Source organism: Tamandua tetradactyla, chromosome 14, assembly GCF_023851605.1.
Source record: "Tamandua tetradactyla isolate mTamTet1 chromosome 14, mTamTet1.pri, whole genome shotgun sequence".
In the NCBI taxonomy this organism is placed as follows: domain Eukaryota; kingdom Metazoa; phylum Chordata; class Mammalia; order Pilosa; family Myrmecophagidae; genus Tamandua; species Tamandua tetradactyla.
The window spans coordinates 34,636,848-34,661,728 of record NC_135340.1 but is presented as its reverse complement, the minus strand read 5'-3'; the positions used below and the strand labels follow the sequence as shown (position 1 = coordinate 34,661,728).

The 24,881-nt window shown below is 40.1% G+C and overlaps 1 pseudogene; it reads right to left on the bottom strand.

The window, feature by feature from the left end:
- Positions 1-22,630: 22,630 nt before the first annotated feature.
- Positions 22,631-23,095, bottom strand: LOC143654900 (ubiquitin-ribosomal protein eS31 fusion protein pseudogene; annotated as a pseudogene).
- Positions 23,096-24,881: the final 1,786 nt, after the last annotated feature.

The window sequence follows — 24,881 nt, the reverse complement described above, 5'->3', positions numbered from 1 at the left end:
AAAATTCTGAGAGTGTATGCATTTATCATGATCACCATTTTTTTACTTCCCCCCCAAACAAAATAAAAGCAAAGAATCCTAGGGAAAATGCCATTATAAAAATCCTGAAGATAAAGGCAGAGAGTGGAACTGGAGAGCTTAATTAACCAGCCATTGTAGACAGCATGGAGATGGTTGAGGTCTCTCTCTGGTGGCATCTGCCTTAATGGCAAAGTTTTCTTTAGGGTGGTGTCAAGGCTCACCTAGGCACTCTGAATTATTTAGAGCAATATGTGTCCACCATTGGCCCATGAGACGTCTAAGACCCCAGCTAGCTCTCTGAGTAGGATTTGCCTTGCCTTGCTCATTTGGGCCCTGCTTACTTTGTTTTTTAATTTTTTTGGTGGACCCATGGAAACTACCTGGAGTCTTCTTCTGAGCTTTCTGAGGATCAGGACGCCACACAGAGTGGGTGGAGGTGGGGATGCTGTGTGGCTCTGAGTTTCTCCTAAAATTTAGTATATAACAGTTTCTCTAATTCTTGCTAAAAAGGGCAGTTCCAACAGGCTTCCAGTCTTCAATAATCTCTAGATTAGAGATGGACATCAATTTCTGCATTAATGACTATCCTATATGTGCTAGTTTTAAACTTTTATTTACCTCATAAAAAGTCAGGTTCTCTTAATCCATCCCTATGAGGGCAGACATACTGTTAGGTGGGAACTTCTTATTAGGTTGTTTCCATGGAGATGTGACCCAGCCCATTGAAAGTGGGTCTTAACCCACTTGCTGGGGTCTTTTATGAGAGAATTAAAAGACAGAAACACTGGGAGAGAGGGTGTTCTAGTTTGCTAGCTGCCAGAATGCAATATACCAGAAATGGAATGGCTTTTAAAAAGGGAAATTTAATTAGTTGCTATTTTACAGTTCTAAGGCTGAGAAAATGTCCCAATTAAAACAAGTCTATAGAAATGTCCAATCTAAGGCATCCAGGGAAAGTTACCTTGGTTCAAGGACGCTGATGAAGTTCAGGGTCTGTCTTTCAAGTAAGAAGGCACATGGTGAACAGGGTCAGGGTTTCTCTCTCAACTGGAAGGACACATGGCAAACACAGCATCATCTGCTAGCTTTCTCTCCTGGTTTCCCTTCACAAAGTTCCCTGGGAGGCATTTCCCTTCTTCATTTCCAAAGGTTGCTGGCTGATGACTCTGCTTCTTGTGGCTATGCTATTCTGCTCTCTCTGAATCTCTCACTTTCTCCAAAATGTTTCCTCTTTTATAGGATTCCAGTAAACTAATCAAGACCCACCCAAATGGGTGGAGACATACCTCCAATTAATCCAGCTTAATAACCATTCTTGGTTAAATCACATCTCCAGGGAGATGATCTAATTACAGTTTCAAACATGCAATACTGAATAGGAATTAGACAGGAATTGGCTGTCTTTACAAAATGGGATTAGGATTAAAACATGGCTTTTCTAGGGTACATATATCTTTTCAAGCCAGCACAGAGGGTTTAGAGAGAAAATGATCCAGGAGAATAAGAAGGACCCACAGGAACTGAGAGAGCCATTTTGAAACCAGAATCCAGGAGAGAAGGACCAGCAAACATCACTATGTGCTGTCCCATGTGGCAGAGGAGTCCTAGATGCCAGCAACCTTTCCTCAGAGAAGGTATCTTCTTCATAATACCTGAATATGGACATTTACATGACCTAAGAACTGTAATTTGTAAACTAATAAATCCACCTTGAAAAGGTTAATCCATTCTGGCATATTGCATTCTGGCAGCAAATGGAAACACCATACTTCATCAGACACATGAAAACCTCTCCTAAGAACTCCTTGACCATTTTCTGTTTTGCTTCATTGATAGCATTAGGACACAAAGGGCAGGTGGCTATGGAAAGTGTTTTGAAGCACTTTGGATTCAAGTAGTTCTACATGTCATAAAGAGTTGTAAGACAAGAGAGGGTAACTGAGAACCATATCTTTGAATCCCTAGTGACTGTCTGGATTGAGGAAAATGAAATAACTGATGAAGTGGCCAGCTGGGACTGGGCCACTAAGACAATGTTGTGGCCACACTGGTGGGTCCAAGTCTCAGACCTCATCATGTATTCTACTGGTGTGTTGCATACCAGTATCCCTCATTAATATCTGTGGGTAATATTCTTGTAGTCCATCCATTTTTTCACATTTACTTTGGGTTGTGGAATAATCCCCACAGATCTCCCAACAGATGGAAAGGAAAAAGCCCCTTCCATGAGACTTTCCCTCCCAAGGCTAAAAGCTCCAAAATCTCTCCCTACATCTTGCACTTCTCCTTTCCTTTCTATTTCCCAAGTTCTCTTTGATATAGACCACAGGATATGTGGAGAGGTGTCTCTGGAGGTTGATTTTAGTAGGGTCAATTCTAACATTTCTTAGTAATCCCTGGGAAAATTTATCTGGAATCTCTCCTTAGAAGTGGAATAGTTAGTGCACCAAAAATTTAAATTGTGGTCTCTAGGAAATAAGTATATAGTATAGGAAAATTTTAACTTAATTTATTAAAAATGAAAAATATTCCTTAGTTCTGAGTGAAGCTTGAATATAGTTGGGACATGAATACAGCAATAATATGCATGGACAGATTGAAAGTCAGATGAGAATGAAAATATCTTAGCAGATACTTGTATGGTTAGGCAACAATTCTGATGTCCAGATTACATTTCCTTATTCCATAATGGCAAATCCTCTAAATATGAGGCACAATACAAGGAAATGATAGGGGAACCCTAATTCGACTGAGATTTGTTTTCTGACACCTAGTAGAATGGGACTTTAAATAGAAATTAAACTGAGTTATGGAAGATCCAGTGTCCTTTTCTAACATGCAATTTTTTGGATTGAAATCCATATCCCTTACAAAAGATTTAATACTTTGCTTTTTGCAAATAAAGGAAATGATTATTTATCTTGGTAAAAGAGAGAGAGAGAAATAATACTGTTCTAAACTGTGTAAGGGGAACAAGCTGACAATAGATCTTTTAAGAATAAATAGTATTCCCTTTGGGCTCATTTTGGATATCTTGCCATTAAAATAGGGGATTTAAACTATACATAAGTACCCACAAATTCATTTGTAACATCTTTTTCCATGATCATTGTTCTAATCTTTGTAATCTTTCTTATGGCCCTTTGTAATGGTCAGGTTCATGTGTCAACTTGGCCAGGTGTGGTAGCTGTTTGTCAAGTTGGGCAGGTACTGGCCTGTCTGTTGCTATGAGGACATTTCATAGATTTAAATCATGATCATGTCAGCTGCATGCACAGCTGATTCCATTTGTGGTCACTCCAAGGGGAGTGTCCTCTGCAATGAATGATGCTCAGTCTAATCACTGGAAGCCTTTTACGGAGGATTCAGAGTGACAGGCTTTCTTCTCTTCCTGCTTCGGCCAGCGAGCCTCTCCTGTAGAGTTCATCCAGACCCTCTGTCGGGGTCGTCAGCTTCACAGCCTGACCTACGGATTTTGGACTCTGTATTCCCATGGTTATGTGAGGCACTTTTATAAATTTTATATTTACATATATTTCCTGTTGATTCTGTTTCCCTAGAGAACCCTAACTAATAAAACTTGGTACCAGAAGTGGTTCTTAAGAAACAGAATCTTGAACATGGGTTTTTACGATTGGTTTTCTACTCTGAATGGACTCAAAGGCACTAAGGACTCTGATTCCTATATTCGGCATGATACTACTAGTCCATGGGGTGAGTTGGCAAAAGAGATAGTTAAAATATCACCATTTGATTCTTCTAATGCTTCACTTGTATGAAGCCAGGCTCTGTGGGATAATGTTTTTGACACCTTTATGGAGTTTTATGGGGAAATAGGAGGTATAAAGATATTGGCTGGTTGTTGTTAGATACAATGTATACATTAATTACTGAAAGGGGAGGGCTTAAGGCTTCAAATGAGACACTTACATGCCATCTGACAGATATAAATGCTTCTATGAGTATCCTGAAGGAAAATCCTATTTTGTATAGCCATAGACTTGAGATCTCTGAAGATTAGACTCAGAATCTTATTGTTAGAGTAGCAACTTTACAACACAAACTGAAATCTCAATCTTGCATGGTGTCTGCTGTTGAAGTGAGGGAATTGATTGGAAAGGAGTGGGACTGTGAAAAATGGGATAGACATATGGATTGATAATAATGTTGCTGGCGAGGTTGAAACCCTAGGTCATGCTGAGTCTTCTCTAGATAACCCTGTAAGAGACTGCTCTGAGGATATATAGCCACCCCACCTCCAGCCTGCCTTGAGGAGTTGGCAACCCAACCTCCACTTGAAGGGATTAGCCCTAGAGTGATTAATCATCAGATGAAACTGCAAATGAATGCTCTGAAGCAAATGGCTTGGAAGATACTTCTAATTCTGTTCATGACCCACCCCCACCACCCCTCATTTGTTTCAGATGTATAACTAGACTAAAGTCCCAACAGGCCCCTAAAGGTGAGGTACAAGGTATCACACATGAGGAGGTACATTATACTCCAAAAGAATTGTGTGAGTTTTCCTAATTTATATAGATAGAAATCAGGGGAATATGTGTGGCAATGCATTTTAAGGGTGTGGGATAATGGTGGGAGGAATATAAGGCTGGATCAGGCTGAGTTTATTGATATGGGCCCATGAAGCAGAGATTCTGCATTCAATGTTACAGCTCAAGGGATTAGAAAAGGTATTAACAGTTTGTTTGGATGGTTGGCTGAAATATGGATCAGAAGGTGGCCCACATGACCTGAAGTTGAAATGCCAGAACTGCCCTGGTACGGTGTAGGTGAGGGGATCCAGGGGCTTAGAGAGATTGGAATGTTAGAGTGGATTTATCATGCAAAGCCTGTTCTTACACCCCAAGAAAGTCGGGAGGATGCACCTTTTACTAGAACAGTGAGAAATAAATTTGTGAGACTAGCGCCATCATCCCTGAAGAGCTCTGTAGTTGCACTTCTCTGTAGGTCAAATATTACTGTGGGAACTGCTGTCACTGAACTGGAGTCCTTAAACATAATGGGGATGGCTGGATCCCAAGTTGGCAGAAGCCAGGTGGCAGCACTTAATCGCCAAAGTCATGGTGGACGTGGCTATCATAATAGACAGCAAACAGAAAGCAGCAGTCAAAATAATCTGACTCACAATTGTTTGTGGCATTGGCCAGCAAATCATGGGGTGCCTAGAAGTACAATAGAAGGGCAGTCAACTAAATTCTTGTTTGAGCTGTATAAGCAGAAGTGAACAGAAGTCTAACTTGAATTACAAAAACACAGAGTCATGGCCCCTTAACAATTTCCAGACTTGAGACAGTTCACAGACCCAGAGACCCTTGACTGAAGGGGAGTCCAGGTCCCTTTGAGGGGAGAACCCTGTTACACTGCCACGAATTTATACTGTTAATCTTTCTCCAAGCCTTCCCCAAGGAGACCGATGAACTTTTACCAGGGCAACTGTGCATTGGGGAAAAGGAAATGATCAGATATTTGGGGGATTATTAGACACTGGTTTAGAAGTGACATTAATTCCAGGGTACCCAAAATGTCACTCTGGTCCACCAGTGAGAGTGGGGGCTTATGGAAATCAGGTGATGGATGGAGTTTTAGCTCAGATCCATCTCACAGTGGGTCCAATGGGTCCCTGGACCCATTCTGTAATTATTTCCCTAGTTCCAGAATGCGTAATTGGAATAGATGTATTGAGCAACTGACAGAATCCACACATTGGCTCTCTGGCTCATGGAGTGAGGGTTATTATGCTGGGAAAGGTGAAGTGGAAGCCACTAGAACCACCCCTACCTAGTAAAATAGTAAATCAGAAGCAATACCAGATCCCTGGAGGGATTGCAGTGATTACTGCCACTCTTAAGGACTTGAAGGATGCAGGTGTGGTGATTCCCACCACATCCCCATTCAACTCTTCTATTTGATCTGTGCAAAAAACAGATGGGTCTTGGAGGATGACAGTGGATTATTGTAAGCTCAACCAGGTGGTAACTCCAATTGTAGCTCCTGTTCAGATGTGGTATAATTTGCTTGAGCAAATCAATTTGTCCCCTGGCAGCTGGTATGCAGGTATTGATCTGGCAAATGATTTTTCTCAATAGCTGTTAGTAAGGACCACCACAAACAGTTTGCTTTCTGCTGGCAAGCAATATACTTTCACTGTCTTATCTCAGGGGTATATAAACTCTCCAGCCCTATGTCATAATCTTGTCTGCAGGGACCTTGATCGTGTCCCGCTCCCACAAGACATCGCATTGGTCCATTATATTGATGATATCATGTTGATTGGACCTAGTGAGCAGGAAGTAGCAACTAATCTAGACTTTTTGGTGAGGCAATTGCATGTCAGAGGATAGGAGATAAATCCAACAAAAATACAGGGGCCTTTCATCTTAGTAAAATTTCTAGGTGTCCAGTGGTATGGGGCATGTTGAGATATCCATTCTAAGGTGAAAGATAAGTTGCTGCATCTGGTCCCTCCTATGATCACAAAAGAAGCACAACGCCTAGCTGATCTCTTTGGATTTTGGTGACAATGTATTCCTCATTTGGGTGTGCTACTCCAGCACATTTACTGAATGACAAAAAAAGCTGCTAATTTTGAGTGGGGACCTGAACAAGAGGAGGCTCTGTGACAGGTCCAGGCTGCTGTACAAACTGCTCTCCCACTTGGACCAAATGATCCAGCAGATCCAATGGTGCTGGAAGTGTCAGTGGCAAATAGAGATGTTGTTTGGAGCCACTGGTAGGCCCCTATAGGAGAACCGCAATGCAGACCCTTAGGATTTTGGAGCAAAACCTTACCATCTGCTGCAGATAACTACTTTTCTTATGCAAAACAGTTTTTGGCCTGCTACTGGGCCTTAGTAAAGACTAAACACTTAACCATTGGCCACCAAGTTACCATGAGACCTGAGTTGCCTGTCATGAGCTAGGTGTTGTCTGACCCACCAGGTCATAAAGTTGGGCATGTGCAGCAGCACTCCATTATAAAATGGAAATGGTATATATGAGATAGAGCCAAAGCAGGTCCTGAAGGCATAAGTAAGCTACACAAAGAAGTGGCTCAAATGTACAATGGTCTCCACTCCTGTCACATTACCTTTTCTTTCCTAGACCAGGGCTATGGCCTTTTGGGGAGTTTCTTATAGTAAATTGAGGAAGAAGGTTTACAGATGGTTCAGCATGATATGCAGGTACCACCCAAAAGTGGACAGCTGCAGCACTACAATTCCTTTCTGAGGTGTCCTTGAAAGACAGTGGTGAGGGGAAATCCTCCCAGTGGGCCGAACTTTGAGCAGTGCACCTGGTTTTTCATTTTGCTTGGAAGGAACTGGCCACAAGTGTGTTTGTACACTGATTCATGGGCTATTGCTAATGGTTTGGCTGGATTGTCAGGGACTTGGAAAGACCATAATTGGAAAATTGGTGACAAAGAGGTCTGAGAAAGAGGTATGTGGATACACCTTTCTGAGTGAGCTAAAAACATAAAGATATTTATGTCCCATCTGAATGCACACCAGAGGGAGTGCCTCCAGCAAGAGAAACAACAATGATTCCATTGAACTGGAATCTAAGACTGCTACCTGGTCATTTGGGGCTACTCATGCCCCTGGATCAACAAGCAAAGGTGATTACATTACTGGCTGGGGTGATTGATCCTGACTATCAGGGGGAAATAGGACTGCATCTACCCAATGGAGGTAAAGAAGTGTTTTCCTGGAATATAGGAGATCCCCTAGGGTGTCTTTTAGTACTCCCATGCCCTGTGATTAAAATCAATGAGAAACTGTAGCAACCCAATCCAGGCAGGACTACCAATGGCTCTGAAACTTCAGGAATGAATGTTTGGGTCACCCCACCAGGAAAAGAACCATGGCCAGCTGAAGTGCTTGCTGAGGGTAAAGGGAACATGGAATGGGTAGTGGAAGAAGGTAGTGATAAACATGAAGTACGACCATGTGATCAGTTACAGAAATGAGGACTATAATGCTGTTTTGTTCATGTTATACTATGTTTAAGAATGAATATTACCTGAGGACTTGCACCTTATTCTGGGGAGATTTAATGTGTTTCCAGTTATATGCAGGACAGTTAGGCATTGTTAGATGAGGGAAAAATTGTGTCTTTTATCATTTTCTATTCAGAAATTAGGTATGGTTTAAGGTGAGGTGTATAGCTACCAAGCTGACAAGGGGTGGACTGTCACGGTCAGGTTCATGCATCACTTTGGCCAGGTGGTGGTAGCTGTTTGTCTGGTTGGGCAAGTGCTGGCCTGGCTATTGCTATGGGGATATTTCATAGATTTAAATCATGATCATGTCGGTGCATCCACAGCTGATTCCATTTGTAATCAGCCAGGGGAGTGTCTTCTGTAATAAATGATGCTTAATCTAATCGCTAGAAGCCTTTCAAGGAGGATTCAGAAGAGACAGACTCTCTTTTCTTCCTGCTTTGGCCAGCGAGCCTCTCCTGTGGAGTTCCTCCAGACCCTCTTTCGGATTCATCAGCTTCACAGTCTGCCTATGGATTTTGGACTCTATGTTCTCATGGTTATGTGAAACACTTTTATAAATTTTATATTTATGGACATAAACAGGTTCTCTAGAGAACCCTAACTAAAATATGCTCCTTTTTCCTTTCATCCCATATTCTCTTATCAAATCATTTCTCTTAAAATATATCTGAAATTATATTATTTCCAGAGAAAAAAGAAAACAACAAACAAACAAAACAACAAATGTAAATGGCTGTACTCTCTGCTCAGGAAAGTTCTCACATGTTGCACTCCATTTAACTTCTCTGCTTTATTTTCTGCCACCACACTCCATAACCCCTTTGGGAAATCCCAAAAGTTACTCTATAGCCCTGAAGACTTGTTGGTGTTCCCTCCTGTATGGTTTGTATGAGATTATTTTTTCTACCTGAAATGGCTATACTCAGAGTTCAGCTCAAGTAGTCCAGCCACTCCACACAACTGCCTCTGCTGAGATCTTTATCCCTTCTGTGTTCCTAGGGTACAATGATCTCCAAAGATTTTTTTATTAGTGTAACCCTATCAGTGAAATAGTTTACTCACCAACATATGCATATTTGTATGCTTATAGATGATCATGTATGTAAAAAAATGTAAATAAGAAAAAATGAGATAAATGCAAATACTAGTTATTGTAGCTTTCTTCTTACACTACATGGAATAATCTTTTATAGCACATCTTTATCTCTATACAGAATGAATTAGACTATAGTTGCCATTAACTAGTTGGCTAAAGTTTTGTGAGAGCCTTTCTTTTCTCATTTGAAAAATGAGTGGCATGGATAAAATTTCCCTAATGATTTTTCTATTTTTAAAATTTTGACACATTCACTTTAGATTGTTTATGGTCCCCCCCAATAAGTAGCCCATCTAGCCAAATGGATGTTAAGTTTCCAAAAGGCAAGGATTATGTCTTGTGCTTCTGTTTATCTCTCAGTGTAAATGGATCTTGCACACAATAGGTGCTCAATAATAATTGTGAGAATCAATGGACCCACAGGGGTTCAAGGCTGTTCTGACTGAAACCTTGAAAGTGGGACCCTCTTTGTGAAAGACAATTCATTTATGATGAATGAAATGCAACATCCACTGCTTGGGGTTAGGAGCCAGCATATGAAATGCCCTCTCATTATATGGACTCTGCTAGCTCTGAGTATTTATTTAAAACTTCAATAACTTCATAGTCATAGGATTCTTTTCTCTTTGCTTCTGACTCATTAAAACAAAACAAATCAAACAAACAAATAAAAAAACTTCTAAGTTCTCTCTAAGACAGAGAGATACTAAACTAAAAAACAACAAAGGCATGGATCTCAGGAGGTAAAGCAACTTAGATTATCTATCCGTGAGATGCCAAGTTTCCTCAACAGCATCATCACCAAAGGAATTTCTTGACAACTTCTACCAGAATCCTCACTGCTCCCAAATGGTCCATTCAATCTTTAGGCAGCTGTGAATTAAAAAGTAATTATTCCCTATACTGAGACAATATACATGTCCCTGTGGCTTCTACCCTTTTGGCAACCTAGAACAGCTCACATTTCTTCTCTACATAGTTTGAGCCAGTTCATTCATGTTCACTAAGCAAATTTTTCTATATTGAGTATTACCTTAACCATTGATTGTATGCCACAATTTTGATTCCTCTCTTTATCATGCATTTAAAACAGTTTCTCATTGGCTTATGAAGTTTATAAATAGCAAAGGATCAAAAGCAATGTTCTCAGTTTGATTTAGTAGAAAGAATTTCTTTAAAGTCAGAAAAATATGGGTCCAAATCTTGGTTCTTCTATTATTTATTTAGGGATGTCTAGAGTAATTTACCTAATTCTCCTGAATCTCAGTGTCCTCAACTCTAAAATGTGGAGTTTAAGGAGGAATAAATGTGACAAAGAATGTAAAGGGCCCCCACATATGTTTACAACTATGCATTTGATAAACAATGTCTCATTAGAGAAATGAGAGCATGTACAAGAGCACATAAGCTGAATAGCCATTGAGCTGTGTTGTTCAATTATAGAAACTCAGTCCATGTTCTAAAAATCCTTGGAGTGCGCTGGTGACTCTTGCATGCAGGATATTATGTGGAGGTTTCTTTTCCTTCCCTATCTTCTCACATTTAAGAAGCAGTTCCTCAACTGTGAACAACCATGATAACTGTGCTGGTTTGAAAGGATGTATGTCCCCTAGAAAAGCCATGTTTTAATCTTAATCCCATTTTGTAAAGGCAGCCTTTTCTTCTAATTCCTATTCAGCATTGTATGTTTGAAACTGCAATTAGATCATCTCCCTGGAGATGTGATTAAATCAAGAGTGGTTGTTAAGCTGGATTAGGTGATGACATGTCTCCACCTATTTGGGTGGGTCTTGATATGCTTCTGGAGTCCTATAAAAGAGGAAACATTTTGGAGAATGCAAGGACATTCAGAGAGAGCAGAGAAGAACAACATAGCCACAAGAAGCAGAGTCCACCAGCCAGTGACCTTAGGAGATGAAGAAGGAAAATGCCTCCCGGGGAGCTTCTTGAAACAGGAAGCCAGGAGAAGAAGCTAGCAGAAGCTGCCATGTTCGCCATGTGCCCTTCCAGATGAAAGAGGAACCCTGACCGTGTTCACCATGTGCCTTTGCATATGAGAGGGAAACTCTGACTGTGCTTGCCATGTGCCCTTCCACTTAAGAGAGAAACCCTGAACTTTATCGGCCTTCTTGAATCATGATATCTTTCCCTGGATGCATTTGATTGGACATTCCTATAGACTTGCTTTAATTGGGACATTTTCTCAGCCTTAGAATTGTAAACTAGCAACTTATTAAATTCCCCTTTTTAAAAGCCATTCTGTTTCTGGTATATTGCATTCTGGCAGCTGGTAAACTAAAACAATAACTGAACTTTCCTATTTTTCAGTGCTGATGACAAGAAGGAGAGAATAAGGCTCTGCATCAGTTTTACCAATGCAAACTGATGCCCATAAATTCTAACCATGCTATAAATTCAAAGGAAAATTTTCCTTCTTCTGTTGCTGAACATAATCATAAATATGATTATATGTTCAGCTCCTCCCATAAGCATAATCAAGTCATTTCTAGGACAAAATTTAAAAAATATCAGCCTACAAAGGTTTAATACAATTGTGACTCTTGGGAGTAATTATTAAATGGTTGAAGTAAAACTGTATATGAGGTACTTACATTACCTAGGCATACTCTGCATACTGCAATTATAGAAAATAAGGAAGTAGAGATTGGGCAATTATCTGGAAAATTTAATCAAGGTACTAGCCTTGACTTCCTCCATTTGCTTTGCTACATTGGTCAAAATACAGTATGGATTTGCCCATACATACATTTAGAACTACATTTTTGCCTGAGTGGTAGAGCAGCAGTAAACTTAAGTGTTGAGGGGCTGGATGGTTTCTGTTTTCCTCTCCAGGTTGATGCTCTACCCATATGCATTGTGTTCTGTGACCAGGAGGTTGATTTCCATGCATTGTATCAAGTAGCCTCCCTTGTCCTCTTGCTTCTGGTTGAGTTTGGTCAAGTAAGAGACATTAGTAGGAGAGAGTGGTCAGGGTATTTATACCCTAGGATCTTTCCTTTACTGAAGGCCATAGTTCTCATTGGGTGGTATGGTCCCTCAGCTACAAGCCTCACAAGATTAAGATAACTGTTCCCTTTTCCTTGCAGATTTCCCATAAGCCTTTCCATACATGTCAAAAAGTTCCTTCATTAAATTGTTTTTCAATCAGCTCCTTGAGTCTGTTTCCTGTGAGGAAGCAAAGCTACACTAGCACTCATCAAGAGTTTGACAGAGAGAAGTACTTTCTTATATATTCCCATTCATTGCAGTTTTTCTTGGGACTTGAGGATGACTTTACATATTCCAAAGAAAAACATTAGCTTAGTGTTATAGCATCATAATAATATTTGGAATATTAAAGCCTGAGCTACTTAGCAAGATTTTTAGAAAGAACTACCTTCCATATTTTTCTGATTATAAGTAAATAGATTTTTTTAATCTCTACCTGTTTTAGTTTGGTAATACTGCTGGAATTCAATATACCAGAAATATATATAAATTTTATATGTTCCCTTTATAAGGGGAATTTGTTAATTTACAAGTTTACAGTACTAAGGACCTAAAAATGTCCAAACTAAGGAATCCAGAGAAAAGGCCAAAGGCATTTGGAGTTTTTCTGTCACATCCTGGCTTCTGGTTTCAAACAGCTTCCCTGGGGGCAATTTCTTTCTGCATATCCAAAAGTCTTTGTCTGTGTTGGCTCTGAGCTTTATCCAAAATGTTTTCTTCTTAAAGGACTCCAGTAAACAGATTAAGACCCATTGTGAATGGATAGAAACACATCTCCATGGAAATCACCAAGCAAAAGGTCCACCCCAATTGAGTGAGTCATATCTCCACAGAAACAACTTAAGTAAAAGTCCCACACAACAATAGGTCTGCCCCCACAAGATTGGATTAAAATAACATGTCTTTTCTGGAGGTACATAACAGTTTTAAGCCAGCACACCACCGAAAATGTATGGCCTATTTGGATATTATTTAAAGGGATAATAAGGCACATGAAAGGGACAACTTCTTTATAGTGATACTGCTTTGTTTAACTTCCAGTCTATTGACTTTTCATGCTGCTTCTATTTTAGCATTGTAAGCACCAAACTTTAATCCTTTCCCCCTTTAAAATGAACCCCTAAGTATCACGGAAATACCTCGAGCTTAGTAAGCCATGCATTTTTACTCAATATACACTTCATTTGAACTCTGCTTTAAGGAATGCCTGCATGTGTGAAAATCCATTTTGTAACTCCTTTGCAGTTTTTTTCTTCATAATTTACTGCTTAATAGGATAAATGTGTTGGCAGATGTTTAAAACACTTTCTTTACTCTTTTTAAAAATATTTGAAAAAAAAGTTTAAGGTTATTCTTGCAAGCTCTTAACTAAAGACATTATAGTAGGGGTTCTTCTTCAACCTAGAGAAGAATTGTCTAAGGTATTTTTTGCACAAAGAAGTTTACACGGAAACCACCTCTAAATTATTTCCAAAGACAACAGCATCCATTCTTTCTTATTTTCTCTTCTCTTCTCTTGCTTATTCTTTCCTCCCATCTTGCTTCTTATTTCTCATTTAAAATTTTTTCTCCCTCTTCACACATAGCCACATTTTCCCTTCTTTTTCCTGTCTTATTAAAGAATCTATTTCCCTCTTTCTGTCTCTATATTATCTTTAAGATAGCATAAACAATTAAAAATGACCCACACAGCATTTATCATTTCCACTTTGATCAAAAAATCCTGTTTCATCTCTCTAAACCCCAAATATCTCCTTTTTCTTCCTCATGGAAAATGTAAACTTCTGGAGACCTGGCCCAGTGATAAAGTTTCTCAAGTACTGGCTACCTGACTGTAAAGCCACTTGGTTCTGTGTAAGGGCACTAGGGGGTGATGCAGGGTGAGGTTCATTTTTGGTAAAAGAGAGCATCATTCTTGGCTTCCACAGGTCTTGTGGAGCCTGGACCAAGAGCTTGCTCAACAGAGAGAAGCCTGTACATGGGCACCAGAAAATCACCAGATTGCCTGAGGCACGGCTATTTCTAAACATCCTGTGCTGACACAGAAGTACTGGTCCCTCTTGGAGAGCCCAGTCTCTGGGGTGGAGTCATATCTCTAGCAGAAGTGGACTGGAAAGGAGCCCTTAGCTTGCTCAACTTCACCCATGACCTCTGTACTCATCTTGATGCTTGTGATTCTCTTCACACTAAGTGAGTAATATCCTCCTCCCATTTTCCACTTTTACGATCCACTTCCATTGTATTCAGCAGATTGACTGATACAGAGTGGATTAATTTTACAGATGGACTGAGAGCTCAGTCGGTGATTCAGCCAGAAGACCAGATCACTGTCACTGAAGGGGATCCACTGATGATTAAGTGCACCTATTCACTTTCTGGGATCCCTTATCTCTTTTGGTATGTCCAATATCCTAACCAAGACCTCCAGTTCCTTCTGAAGTACATCACAGGAGACAGCGTGGTTAAAGGCAGCTATTATGGTTTTGAGGCTGAATTTAACAAGAGCCAAACCTCTTTCCACCTGAAGAAATCATCTGTCCTTGGGAGCGACTCTGCTTTCTATTTCTGTGCTGTGAGAGACACAGTAGTGGGAGCTGTAGGGTGAGCAGAACACAAACCCTTGAGTCACAGTAAAAATCATTCTCCTGAAGCCTTTATGTCTTTCCACAAGAGGGTGGTGTGGTTCCAGGACATCCAACTCACTAAAACTAAATTACAATGTGAAGTCACAGAAACTGTTCATTCAAAAAGTATTTATTGAGACATATATGCTGGATCCTGTACCAAGCACTGGTCATTGTGAGGTGATAGGAGCTATACTTGATGTACAAGATGTGATTCCAAACATTGTACATGTATGAACTCATTTAATCATTACAACAACTCTTCCAGTGCTATTATTATCAGACAAATAAACTGGGGCACAGAGAATTTAAGTATCTCACCCAAGATCACAAAGCTATAACTGGCAAATTGACACTCAGCAATCTGCTTCAGGGTGTGTGGTCTTACCCACTCCACTTCTCTGCCAGTCTGTAGGCACCTTGAGGTACAAGACTGTCATTTAAGTTGATGTTGTAGCCCTGATTCCAAGAATAGTTCCTGTCAAAAAAATGTTGGTGGTATAAATTGAGAAAAGAGATAAAACAAAATGGAGTTGTCATGGCTAAGAGATTTAAAATAGAGTTGGGGGCCCATTCAGAAAGTTACTCTTATGCACGTTTCAGCAAATAATACAAATGTCAAAGTATGCAAAATCACAATCAACAATGTAGCTCTTCATGGAATAAGATTAGGATCATCTGTGTCATCTTGGCCAACTAGGGATCAATGGAGATTCCAGGACAATAGAAATCACATTTCTGGGGTGGGGGAATGATGGAGAAGAAGGCACCTGATGGCCTTTTCCTCTTCTGTATTCCCCTCATTCGGACCAAATCTATAAGGGATTAGACTTCAGTAAAAATCTAAAGGGAGGTCCAGACTGCTCTGCTTTGCTCGGGTGCTGGAAGTGTTTACTCCTTATTCTTTCTGGAGTTCATTTGAAACTTAAGGGGGAAGCTTTTCTGAGAAGGTGCCATCGTGCTATTGGCTGTGCCCCTGGGGAAGCCCGGAGCTGAGATATGCTGGTGTGGGCCCTGGCAGTTGCTGCCGCACTTTTTCCTGTCAACCACACAGGCTCAGAGGTAGCAGATGAGCCCAGACCCTGGGTCCTAGTTTACATTTAGAACATGAGGCAGGTGACAAGAATGGCTCTGTTCCTGATGCTGTGTGAGTTATTTTGGGATTAAGAGGAAATGGGATCCTGGGACTGGGAACACTGGACTGGGATCTGCTAACTTCCCTGCTGCCATTGATTTTTATCCGAGATGTTGAGGGATGGCTTTGGGGCCCTATTTTTCTTCAGTCAGTTCCTTGCCCCTATGTGAAGAGTGTCTCAGGGTGGTAAGGAGGTTCTAGGTTCATTGAGCCCCGGGGTCTGTCCATTGGAGGGAGAAATGAGACCTGACACCTGTGTATATGTGTTTCTGGAACTACCTGGAATAAATGCTTTTTTTTTTTGTCTTGAAACACAGATGAGAGGTAAATTGTATATTCATTTGTATAGCAGGGAAGTATGGTATGGTAGTGGCTTTGACTGTGAGAGAGAGCCTTGGGGGAGCTGAGTTGGTCTTTCTAATTCACCTTGGTTTTTAGATAGAAGCTAGTATTGTGTTTTACTCCCACAGGTACTTTGAGCCTTGCTAAGACCACCCAGCCCATCTCCATGGATTCATATGAAGGGCAAGAAGTGAAAATATCCTGTAGCCATACCAAAATTGCCACCAATGAATATATTTTCTGGTACCGACAGTTCCTTAATGAGGGACCACGATTTATTATTCAAGGATACAAGACAAATGTGGCAAATGAAGTAGCACCTCTGTTTATTCCCAAAGACAGAAAATACAGCAGTCTGAACCTGCCCTGGGTTGCCCCGGGAGATGCTGCTGTGTACTACTGCCTTGTGAGTGACACACAGTGGGACAGATGAGGCTGCACCTGTGCAGTATTTCTCTGTGGCATGGATGTCACTGCTTGGGGAGAAGCCCCTAGAGCAATGTTTTAAAAATTTATTTATTTAAATTTCCAGAATGTATCGTCAAGTTCATGCATTCTTTTATTATTTTAAATTTTCTGATATTATTTATTATTTAAATAGGTATTTCGCTTATATGAGCTGCAATTTAAAAAGTGTGAATGTATATACAGTGTAATGTCTCCCTCCCACCACTGTCCCCAGCCACTCAATTAGTCAAAATGAGACAACCAGCAGTTATTTATACTGTCATTGCTCAGCTCATTAGTGCCCCCAGTGTGTGTACGTACATACACACATACCACACATGTACGCACACCATACATGGTCAGGGTGGACAGTATGCTTCTCAGCTTTTGAAATATTTAGCTTAAGTGTCAGATTCTTATTCATTGTCATGTAAATTTTGACCATTTTTAAGGCCATTTTCAAGTACCTAAAAGATTATTTTCATGTCTCTTCTGAATTTGAATCTCTGACTCTATTGCCGCTCCTTCTCTTTTCTTTTGTTCTACTCCCCTATTGTGGATGGTAAGGTGGGATAGTGGAGGTGATGGTGGAGGAATGGATAAGAGGTTTTTGTTTCTGATTGGTTTTATAGACTATTTTTGTGACATCTGAGTCAGAAAATATAGATATTCTGGTTATTATCACTTTTCAGACTTAGGTCCTTTGGGTACCCACAGGAAAGATGAATCATGGAAAAAGTTCCTGGGAAACTTGCTGGTGCTTCTATGGCTTCATCAGGCCTGCAAATTTTTATGCCTGTTATTATTATTTTTTTAAGTGGGGTTGTCTCTGAGTTTGGTAATGGGGAAAACCACGTTTGATCATATTTTTTATTGTGGCTGATGAGAATAGACTATGGGATGGAAGTGTGTTTCCATCTAACTCATCTGAGGTTTTGTGGGGAGTAGGGTTATAGAAAGAAAACAAATAATTGTAGAGCACTAGAGTCCGTATACTCATTTCTTTGGCTGGCATCCTTCTTAATAGGGACAAGGAGCCTACAGAGTTGGAGAAGAGTCCTGGGTCGCTGAATGTTCAGGATGTACTCAGCTCTTCTCTCATGTACCTAAAAGGAGCACTGCTTCCAGTATTTCATGTAGTACAGATAATATTCTGGAAAAAAACCCAGGGGTTTCTAATTTCCATTCTTTCAAATGGAGACAATAAGGAAGGAAGATTTGCAGCTTATTTAAATACACACAAAAAATATGCTTCCCTGCATATCACAAATTCAAAGCCTGGGAACTCAGTCACCTCTATCTGCATAACAAGCTCACATTGATCCCCAAATTTCTGGAGCTACTGCCCCAAACAGCACCTGTGGGTCCCACCACAATCCTGTCATGAGAATTAGAGGGTAGAGTAGAGGGGAAGCTCTGTACTATTTCCACCTGCTATGAAAATGAATACCCACATTTGGGAGAATGTGTGATTACCTCAGAAAGAAATTACATTATTCTGGATAACTGATCCATGAAAGAATATTGTAGATAGAATATTGGTGAGGATAAATCTTCAGATGTTTTCCATCTCCCTTGGAGTTTCATCCTACCTCTGCTCATGAGATCTCAGTTGGATGGTACTGTGGTTTCAGTCTTGAGGAAAAAATCCCTGTCTTGGAGATGGAGGAGCCAGGGTTCTGGTTCAAGTTCTTTGAAGGAGTCATTGACTAAGAAAACAACGCAATTAGGTTTTGCCTCCAGTTCTATTTTCACAAACAGGACTCTGCATATTAAGTACTTTGGAAGAAAGAAATTAATAGGCACAAAGGGGTGTTAAAAAGAGCACTGGGATCAGAAGTGGTAAATTCTAATTCCAGTTGTCCTCTGACTTTGTTATATGCCCTTTGGCAGCAAGAGAGAATGTAAAAATAGTGAATTTGGAGTCAGGCATTCCTGAGCTTGAGTCTGAGATGTGCTACTCTTAAGAATTTGTACTGGGACAAGTATTTATAGTATTTGAGCTTCAATATTTTTTCCATAAATTGGGGACAGTGGCATTATTTTCCAGGGTTATTATGAGGCTTAAATGATGTCACATCAAAGTTCTTGCACTTGATAAGTGCCATCAGACAAATGCTATTATTATCCTGCATTATCATTTCTGTATAATGAAATTATTAAACCCAACTTGCCCACCTGGCAAAGCAGTTTCGAGGATGACATAAGTTCCTGGTGTTCAGACTCTTCATAACCTGAAAAAGACTTACATAAATATAAGAAATTGTTTTGGGGGTAGGTGTGTAATAAAACTGTTGGTCTTGTTATCTAAAGAGCCAATACATTGTTCATCTGTTTCTCTGTAGGAAAGATCAGTCTTTGCCAAATAATCCCCAGGGCAAGGCTTTCTAGGTTCAAATAGATAAATGGTCCATGGAATGGTGGTGACTCTTGACTCCCAGGAATGGATGGATAGCACTATGAATCCAAGATGAAGAGAGTCTGTGTGGATACATGATTACAAAATTTTCAAGCTTTTAATAACTATGGAGACCAGGATGAATCTGGGGTTGGGTTTCAGAGTCAATAGTTTATCAAAATCCACCACTCTGTTCTGATTTAGCAATGGGATTGTCATCAAAATGGTTGGAAGAGAGGCTTTTATTAAATACTTAGAATAGGGCTCAGCCTTAGGTCTTATCACTGCACTGAGCACATTAAAGGCACATGCTCTGCCTATGTAGACTTTTGTATACATGCATGCTCACACACAAATACATATACTCACTCAGAAGCAAGCATAGACCCATGTGTATACACACGTATGTTGTGTGTCATTTTTAAAAATGGAGAATCTGTGGTTGTTTCAATTACCTATTATTGCATAGCAAACCACTCCCAACTTTAGAGACTTAAAAGAATGAACCATTTTATTTATTCATGATTCTGCCCTTGGGGCTGAGCTCAGCAGGATGGTTTTTCTGCTGGTTTCGAATTGCTGCATTGAGCTGGTAGGGGAATCAGAATAGCTGGATCCTCATTCTCTCCAGGTACTCTTAGAGTCTCTCTTGCACATGGCCTCTCCATGTTGGTCTTTCCACGTGGTTTCTCCAGCACAGTAGTTGAACTCTTGCATGGCAGCTCAGGGTTCCTGAGAGTGCAAAAGCAGAAACTGCTTTCTTAAGCTTAAGCCCAAGACTGGCACAGCTTCACTTCTGCCTCCTTCTGTTGGTTATGTGAGTCACAGGACCGGCCCCAATTTGTGGGGAGGGGTCTCTATAAGGGCATGCATGTAAGGAAGCTCATTGAGCCCCTCCTCCTACAAATGCATGTGCATGTGCATGCTCACACACACACAGTTCGGGAGAGAAGGGTATTAATGCCCTTAAACTTCTCCTTAACTTTTCTCTTCACTTTACCTCTCAACCACTATGGGCTATACCTTTATTTATTTAATGAGGTATTTTTATTACACAATCAATGAAATAATTATTAACTCTTATAAGGCATGAAAAAAATCTTATATGATTGTAGCAAGTATGAATCTTAGGCTACATTCTCGGTTGTGCTGAAAATATAACAGATTACTACAATGGTCACTCTTGAAAATCTAAGAAACAAAGATAAATGAAAGGGATAAAGAAATGAAAATGCCCTCAAATCTTAACCACTTCAGATATAGCCAGAGTTTGCATTTTGGTACATATACATTCAGAAATTTCTCCATAAAATATAAGAATACAAATTGTGTGTATGTAATAAAATGATGATGCATGAGTTAAGATTTCAAAACCCTCTGGGCCAAGACATTGGCAAATATCCAGTGATTGTCTTTGAGGGTTACATGATTTCCTTCTGGATGGGGACAGTTTTCCCCAGCGGGAATGAACATTTACACTGCTGACCATCCTGGGAAGAACTTATCTTCATGGCAGGAGACGAGGACCTGGCAACTGGGGTGAGCTCTCACTCATCCTGGTAGAATGAATTTGGCCCTGACCAGGCCTGCTAGGAGGAAATGGTTCTCAGAGCCATCTCCATCCAGTACGACATCATGTAATGGCTTTCTTTCTTCTCAATTTAGGCAAAATAAATTATAAATTAGTATCAAGTAATATTAACAGTGAGCTAACATTTATTATTTGTTTTGTGTGCTTTTTACTATTTAAAAAGTTTTACATGTATTATTTCATTTAATCCCTATGACACCCCTAAGAGGTAGGCATTGTTAAACTCTTCATTATGTGGACAAAGAAACTGAGATACAAGGGGTTAACTTATTAGGCACAAAATCTAGGAAGGGCTGGGTCTTTTTCCAGAGCCCACGCTCTTAGCCACTTGTTATGTGATTAGCCCTCCAAATGATTTAGTCAGCTCCTTGTGTAAAGCTATGCTTTTTTTTCCTGCCAAAATTGTCATTTTTATCATGTTTTGACTGCTATGTGACATTTATAAGCTCCAGAGCCAGGTTACTGATAGCCTGACCTCCACCTACAAACAAATGCATGCACACACACACACACACACACACACACACACACACACACACACCTTGAGAGAGAAGGGTGTTAATGTCTTTAAACTTCTCTTGAACTTTTCTCTTCCAACCTCTGTTGGCTGTACTTTTACTTTTTTAATGGGTATTTTTATTACACAATCACTTTTATAAGACACACAAAAAATTTTATATAACTAGCAAGTATGACTCCTAGGCTACATTCTTGGTTGTGCTGAAAATTGAACTTTCATTTTTTTATAGTAAGACTTACTTTTCCTTTTCAAGCCCCTGTTAATGCCAAGTGCTATGCCTGCATTATGCTCTGTTAGGTCCTTTTATGCCCCATCATGCTTATTGCAAGTAATCACAGGCATACAAAGCCCTATTGCTACCTGCTGTTCTCAATTGCTTGATTTTCCCTGGTCCTGTGCCTGGTACTTTGTCATCACCTGCTCTTACTGACATGCATCAAGATATCCTTTGACTTGTCTCTTCCTTAGTCACTGATCCATGTCAAATCTGGGCTGTTCTCTTTTTCCTAATATGCAAGTTTTCCAGGCCAGCCTTTATCTCAGCCATGCACAGTCTGCATCAGTGAACAACTCTGCAGCTGTTGGGAGTTCTGAGCGGCTCCTCTTAGTTCCTCACATTATTGCCTAGGCATATAGCTGTTTCTTTTCTCCTTCTCCCTTTCTCTCTCTCTCTCTTTTTTTTAATTTTTTTTTTTGCATGGGCAGGCACTGGGGAATTGAACCCAGTGAGAGTGCCCCCTGCTGAACCACCATGGCCTGCTCCATATAGCTATTTCTTCTTCCACGTTTTGCTAAGTGGAAGGGTCTCTGCAACATTTGCCACCTTCCTAGGCTCTTTTCAAGAAGGTATCTTTCTATCCTGGATGCCCAGGAAGGTTTCCATCATCCACCAGGTCCTGGGGATGGGAGTGTGGGAAGGAGATGACACAAGGACATACAGATCTTCCTTTTGAGTTTACTGTAGCTCTCTCTGTGTCCAACATCTTTATCAAGTCTGTGAAGTGAGAAAAACCAAGTACCTGTACTTGTAATTTACTGAGAGGGATAAGAGTAACTTTCCTTGCTTTGTCTATGATATTTCCTTGATATTTGTCTATTCATAATGTGGCAGGTGTTATGACAATGTAAAAAATTGCTAAGCACAGAATCAATAGTATAATATAATTACATATCCCTTTTTTGTGCAACTTTTCCTTTTTAATGGGGATTCTGTCTTTCTTTTTTCCTGCTTTTTGTCCTAATTTCAATCTCTTTTCAAATTCCTAATATAATTGACCCTATCAAGTTCCCTTTCTTCCTGCAGACCTCTTATTAGTTTGCATTATGGTCTGGTTGTTCAGTTGCATTTCTTTGTGACTGTTAATTGAATTTTTTTTGTTAGTTCATGTTTTTTTTTCATTTATTTTTTATTGATCCACATGCAATTACTTGTCTTCTGGTTTGTTGAAATAATAAGTTAGACAACACCTGCCGCAGTAATGTCTGTCGAAGTGGCTGGCCATAAAAACTCCAGACCACATTCATCTGATGGGCATTCTTGACAAAGGTGATTAATTTTGCCATTCTCATCCACCTTCTAGGACTTCAAGACAGTCAGCTTAACCTTCTTTCTCTTATGCTTATTCTCCCTGGGAGTAGTATAAGGCTAGCTCTTCCTTTTCTTAGCACCACCATGAAGTCTCAGCACTAGATGAAGAGTGGACCCCTTTGAATGTTGTAGGCAGACAAGGTACCTCCATCTTCCAGTTGCTTGTCAGCAAAAATCAGTCTCTGCTGATCAGGAGGAATTTCTTTCTTATCCTAGATCTTGGATCACATTTTTTTAATTGTATCCAAGGGTGTTCAACCTCAAGAGTCTTTCCCATTAGGGTTTTTACCAAAATCTGCATCTTGGTAGCAGCTCCACCTGAGAATGAAGGAAAAGAGAATGAGGGTTAGACTTGGGAGCACCTGAGAGAGAAGTGGGAAGGTCCCTTGCTGGAGAACAGCCAACACGCTCACCTTAGTTGGAATTTTTAGAAAGCATTTTTTTCTGTTCCCTGTATTATCTCTGTTGTCTTTTAATTTGCTTATCTTGATCGTCATCATTCATATTGCTGTCCCTTGGCCCTTGGCTGTCCTTTATTATTTAAGAATGAGGTAGCAACACCAACAAAAACAGGTTGGAGACCCATGTAGGTGGTAAGAGCTTGTAAACAAGGTAAGCTTTGCATTAAGGCAAATAATGGCAGTTATGTTTCTTAAAGCTCTAAATACCAACGTATGGAAGTGTTGGCTCTGAGGATGCAAATATCCATTCCAGTGACATTTAATCTCCTTTTACAGTTTACTGAAGAGAAATTTTTTTAGAAAGGAAGTTTATCTTTCTTGCCTAGCAGGTAAAGCCTGACTCCAGAGTATTCATCATGTGTATATGTACATGTGTGGGGGAAAGAGAAGCTTTAAGTTGGATGAAACAATATTTTGATGTAGACAGGACAAGTGTTTTTTGTTTTTTGTTTTTTGTTTTTTTTTTGCATGGACAGGCACTGGGAATCGAACCTGGGTCTCTGGCATGGCAGGCAAGAACTCTGCCTGCTGAGCCACCATGGCTTGCCTGGACATGATGGCTCATTAATACAAGAAAATGAGACTGTTTTAATGCATGAAATTGACTGGAAAGGATAGATGATCTACTCAAATATCAAGCAAAGGAGTGAGAGGAAAACTGGACTAGCAGTGATGGAGAAAGTCAGGAAATGTTCTGGCTCTGAACTGTTGGGTTCAACTCATTTTATAAACAAGCTTATTGATGAACCAAGAAAAAGAAGTTTACCTTTTCAATCAAAGGTTGGAATTACATAGATTTTTCATTTCTGACTCCCAAGACTCTATATTGAAAGGTGCTCCATCAGTGCAAGTATCCGACATCTCTAGCCCGGCCACCCTCTTTAGTTTTCCTTTCCCAGCAGAACAAATTTGGGCCACTCTTGCTGCTGCTCTTTCCCTCACTTTGCTAATAAAAGTGGTCTCCTCTCCAAAGCCTTTTCCAGGCAAGAGTCAGGTTCTAGTTTCTATTCCCCCAATTTACACAGGACTCATATCAGGTTCTCCCAGGAACTTTCTCTGTTCTGCATCACAGTAAGCCTTTAGCTGAGGAGTAGGATGCCTCAGTTTCACTTCTTATAAGTACTCCCTAGTACTTTCCCTTCATTGAGGACAGAGGGGGCAAGAGAGAAGTAAATGCCGCAGGGTCCTCTCTAGGAATAGTTTTCAAAGAAATCTCTCCCTCTCTGATTCTCTGAGCTTTCCTCACAGGCTAGAGGCAGGTGATGGGCTTAAGACAAATTTTTCATTCTTAGCAAGTACTGTGGATATGTAGATTTTATAGAAAATTATATCCATTGTTTTCAGCCTTAGTTGAAATGTTGAGACAATAGGAGAACTCCCTACTATCTAATTAAATTGGGTTACTATCCATTCACTCCCCAAAGAGAGCAGACCTATCTTTCTTGAACTGATGATTTTGTGAGGTGTTCTAGGAGGGGGACTGGTATTTTCCCTTTCTTTTTTTCTCCTTCTTTTAGCAACACAGCATTCATTTTTATTGTCATAATATTCAATTGCAAGCTTCTAGAAGCTCCATAACCACAGCTCAGCCGGGGTCATTCTACTTGACTCTCCCTGACCTATGAA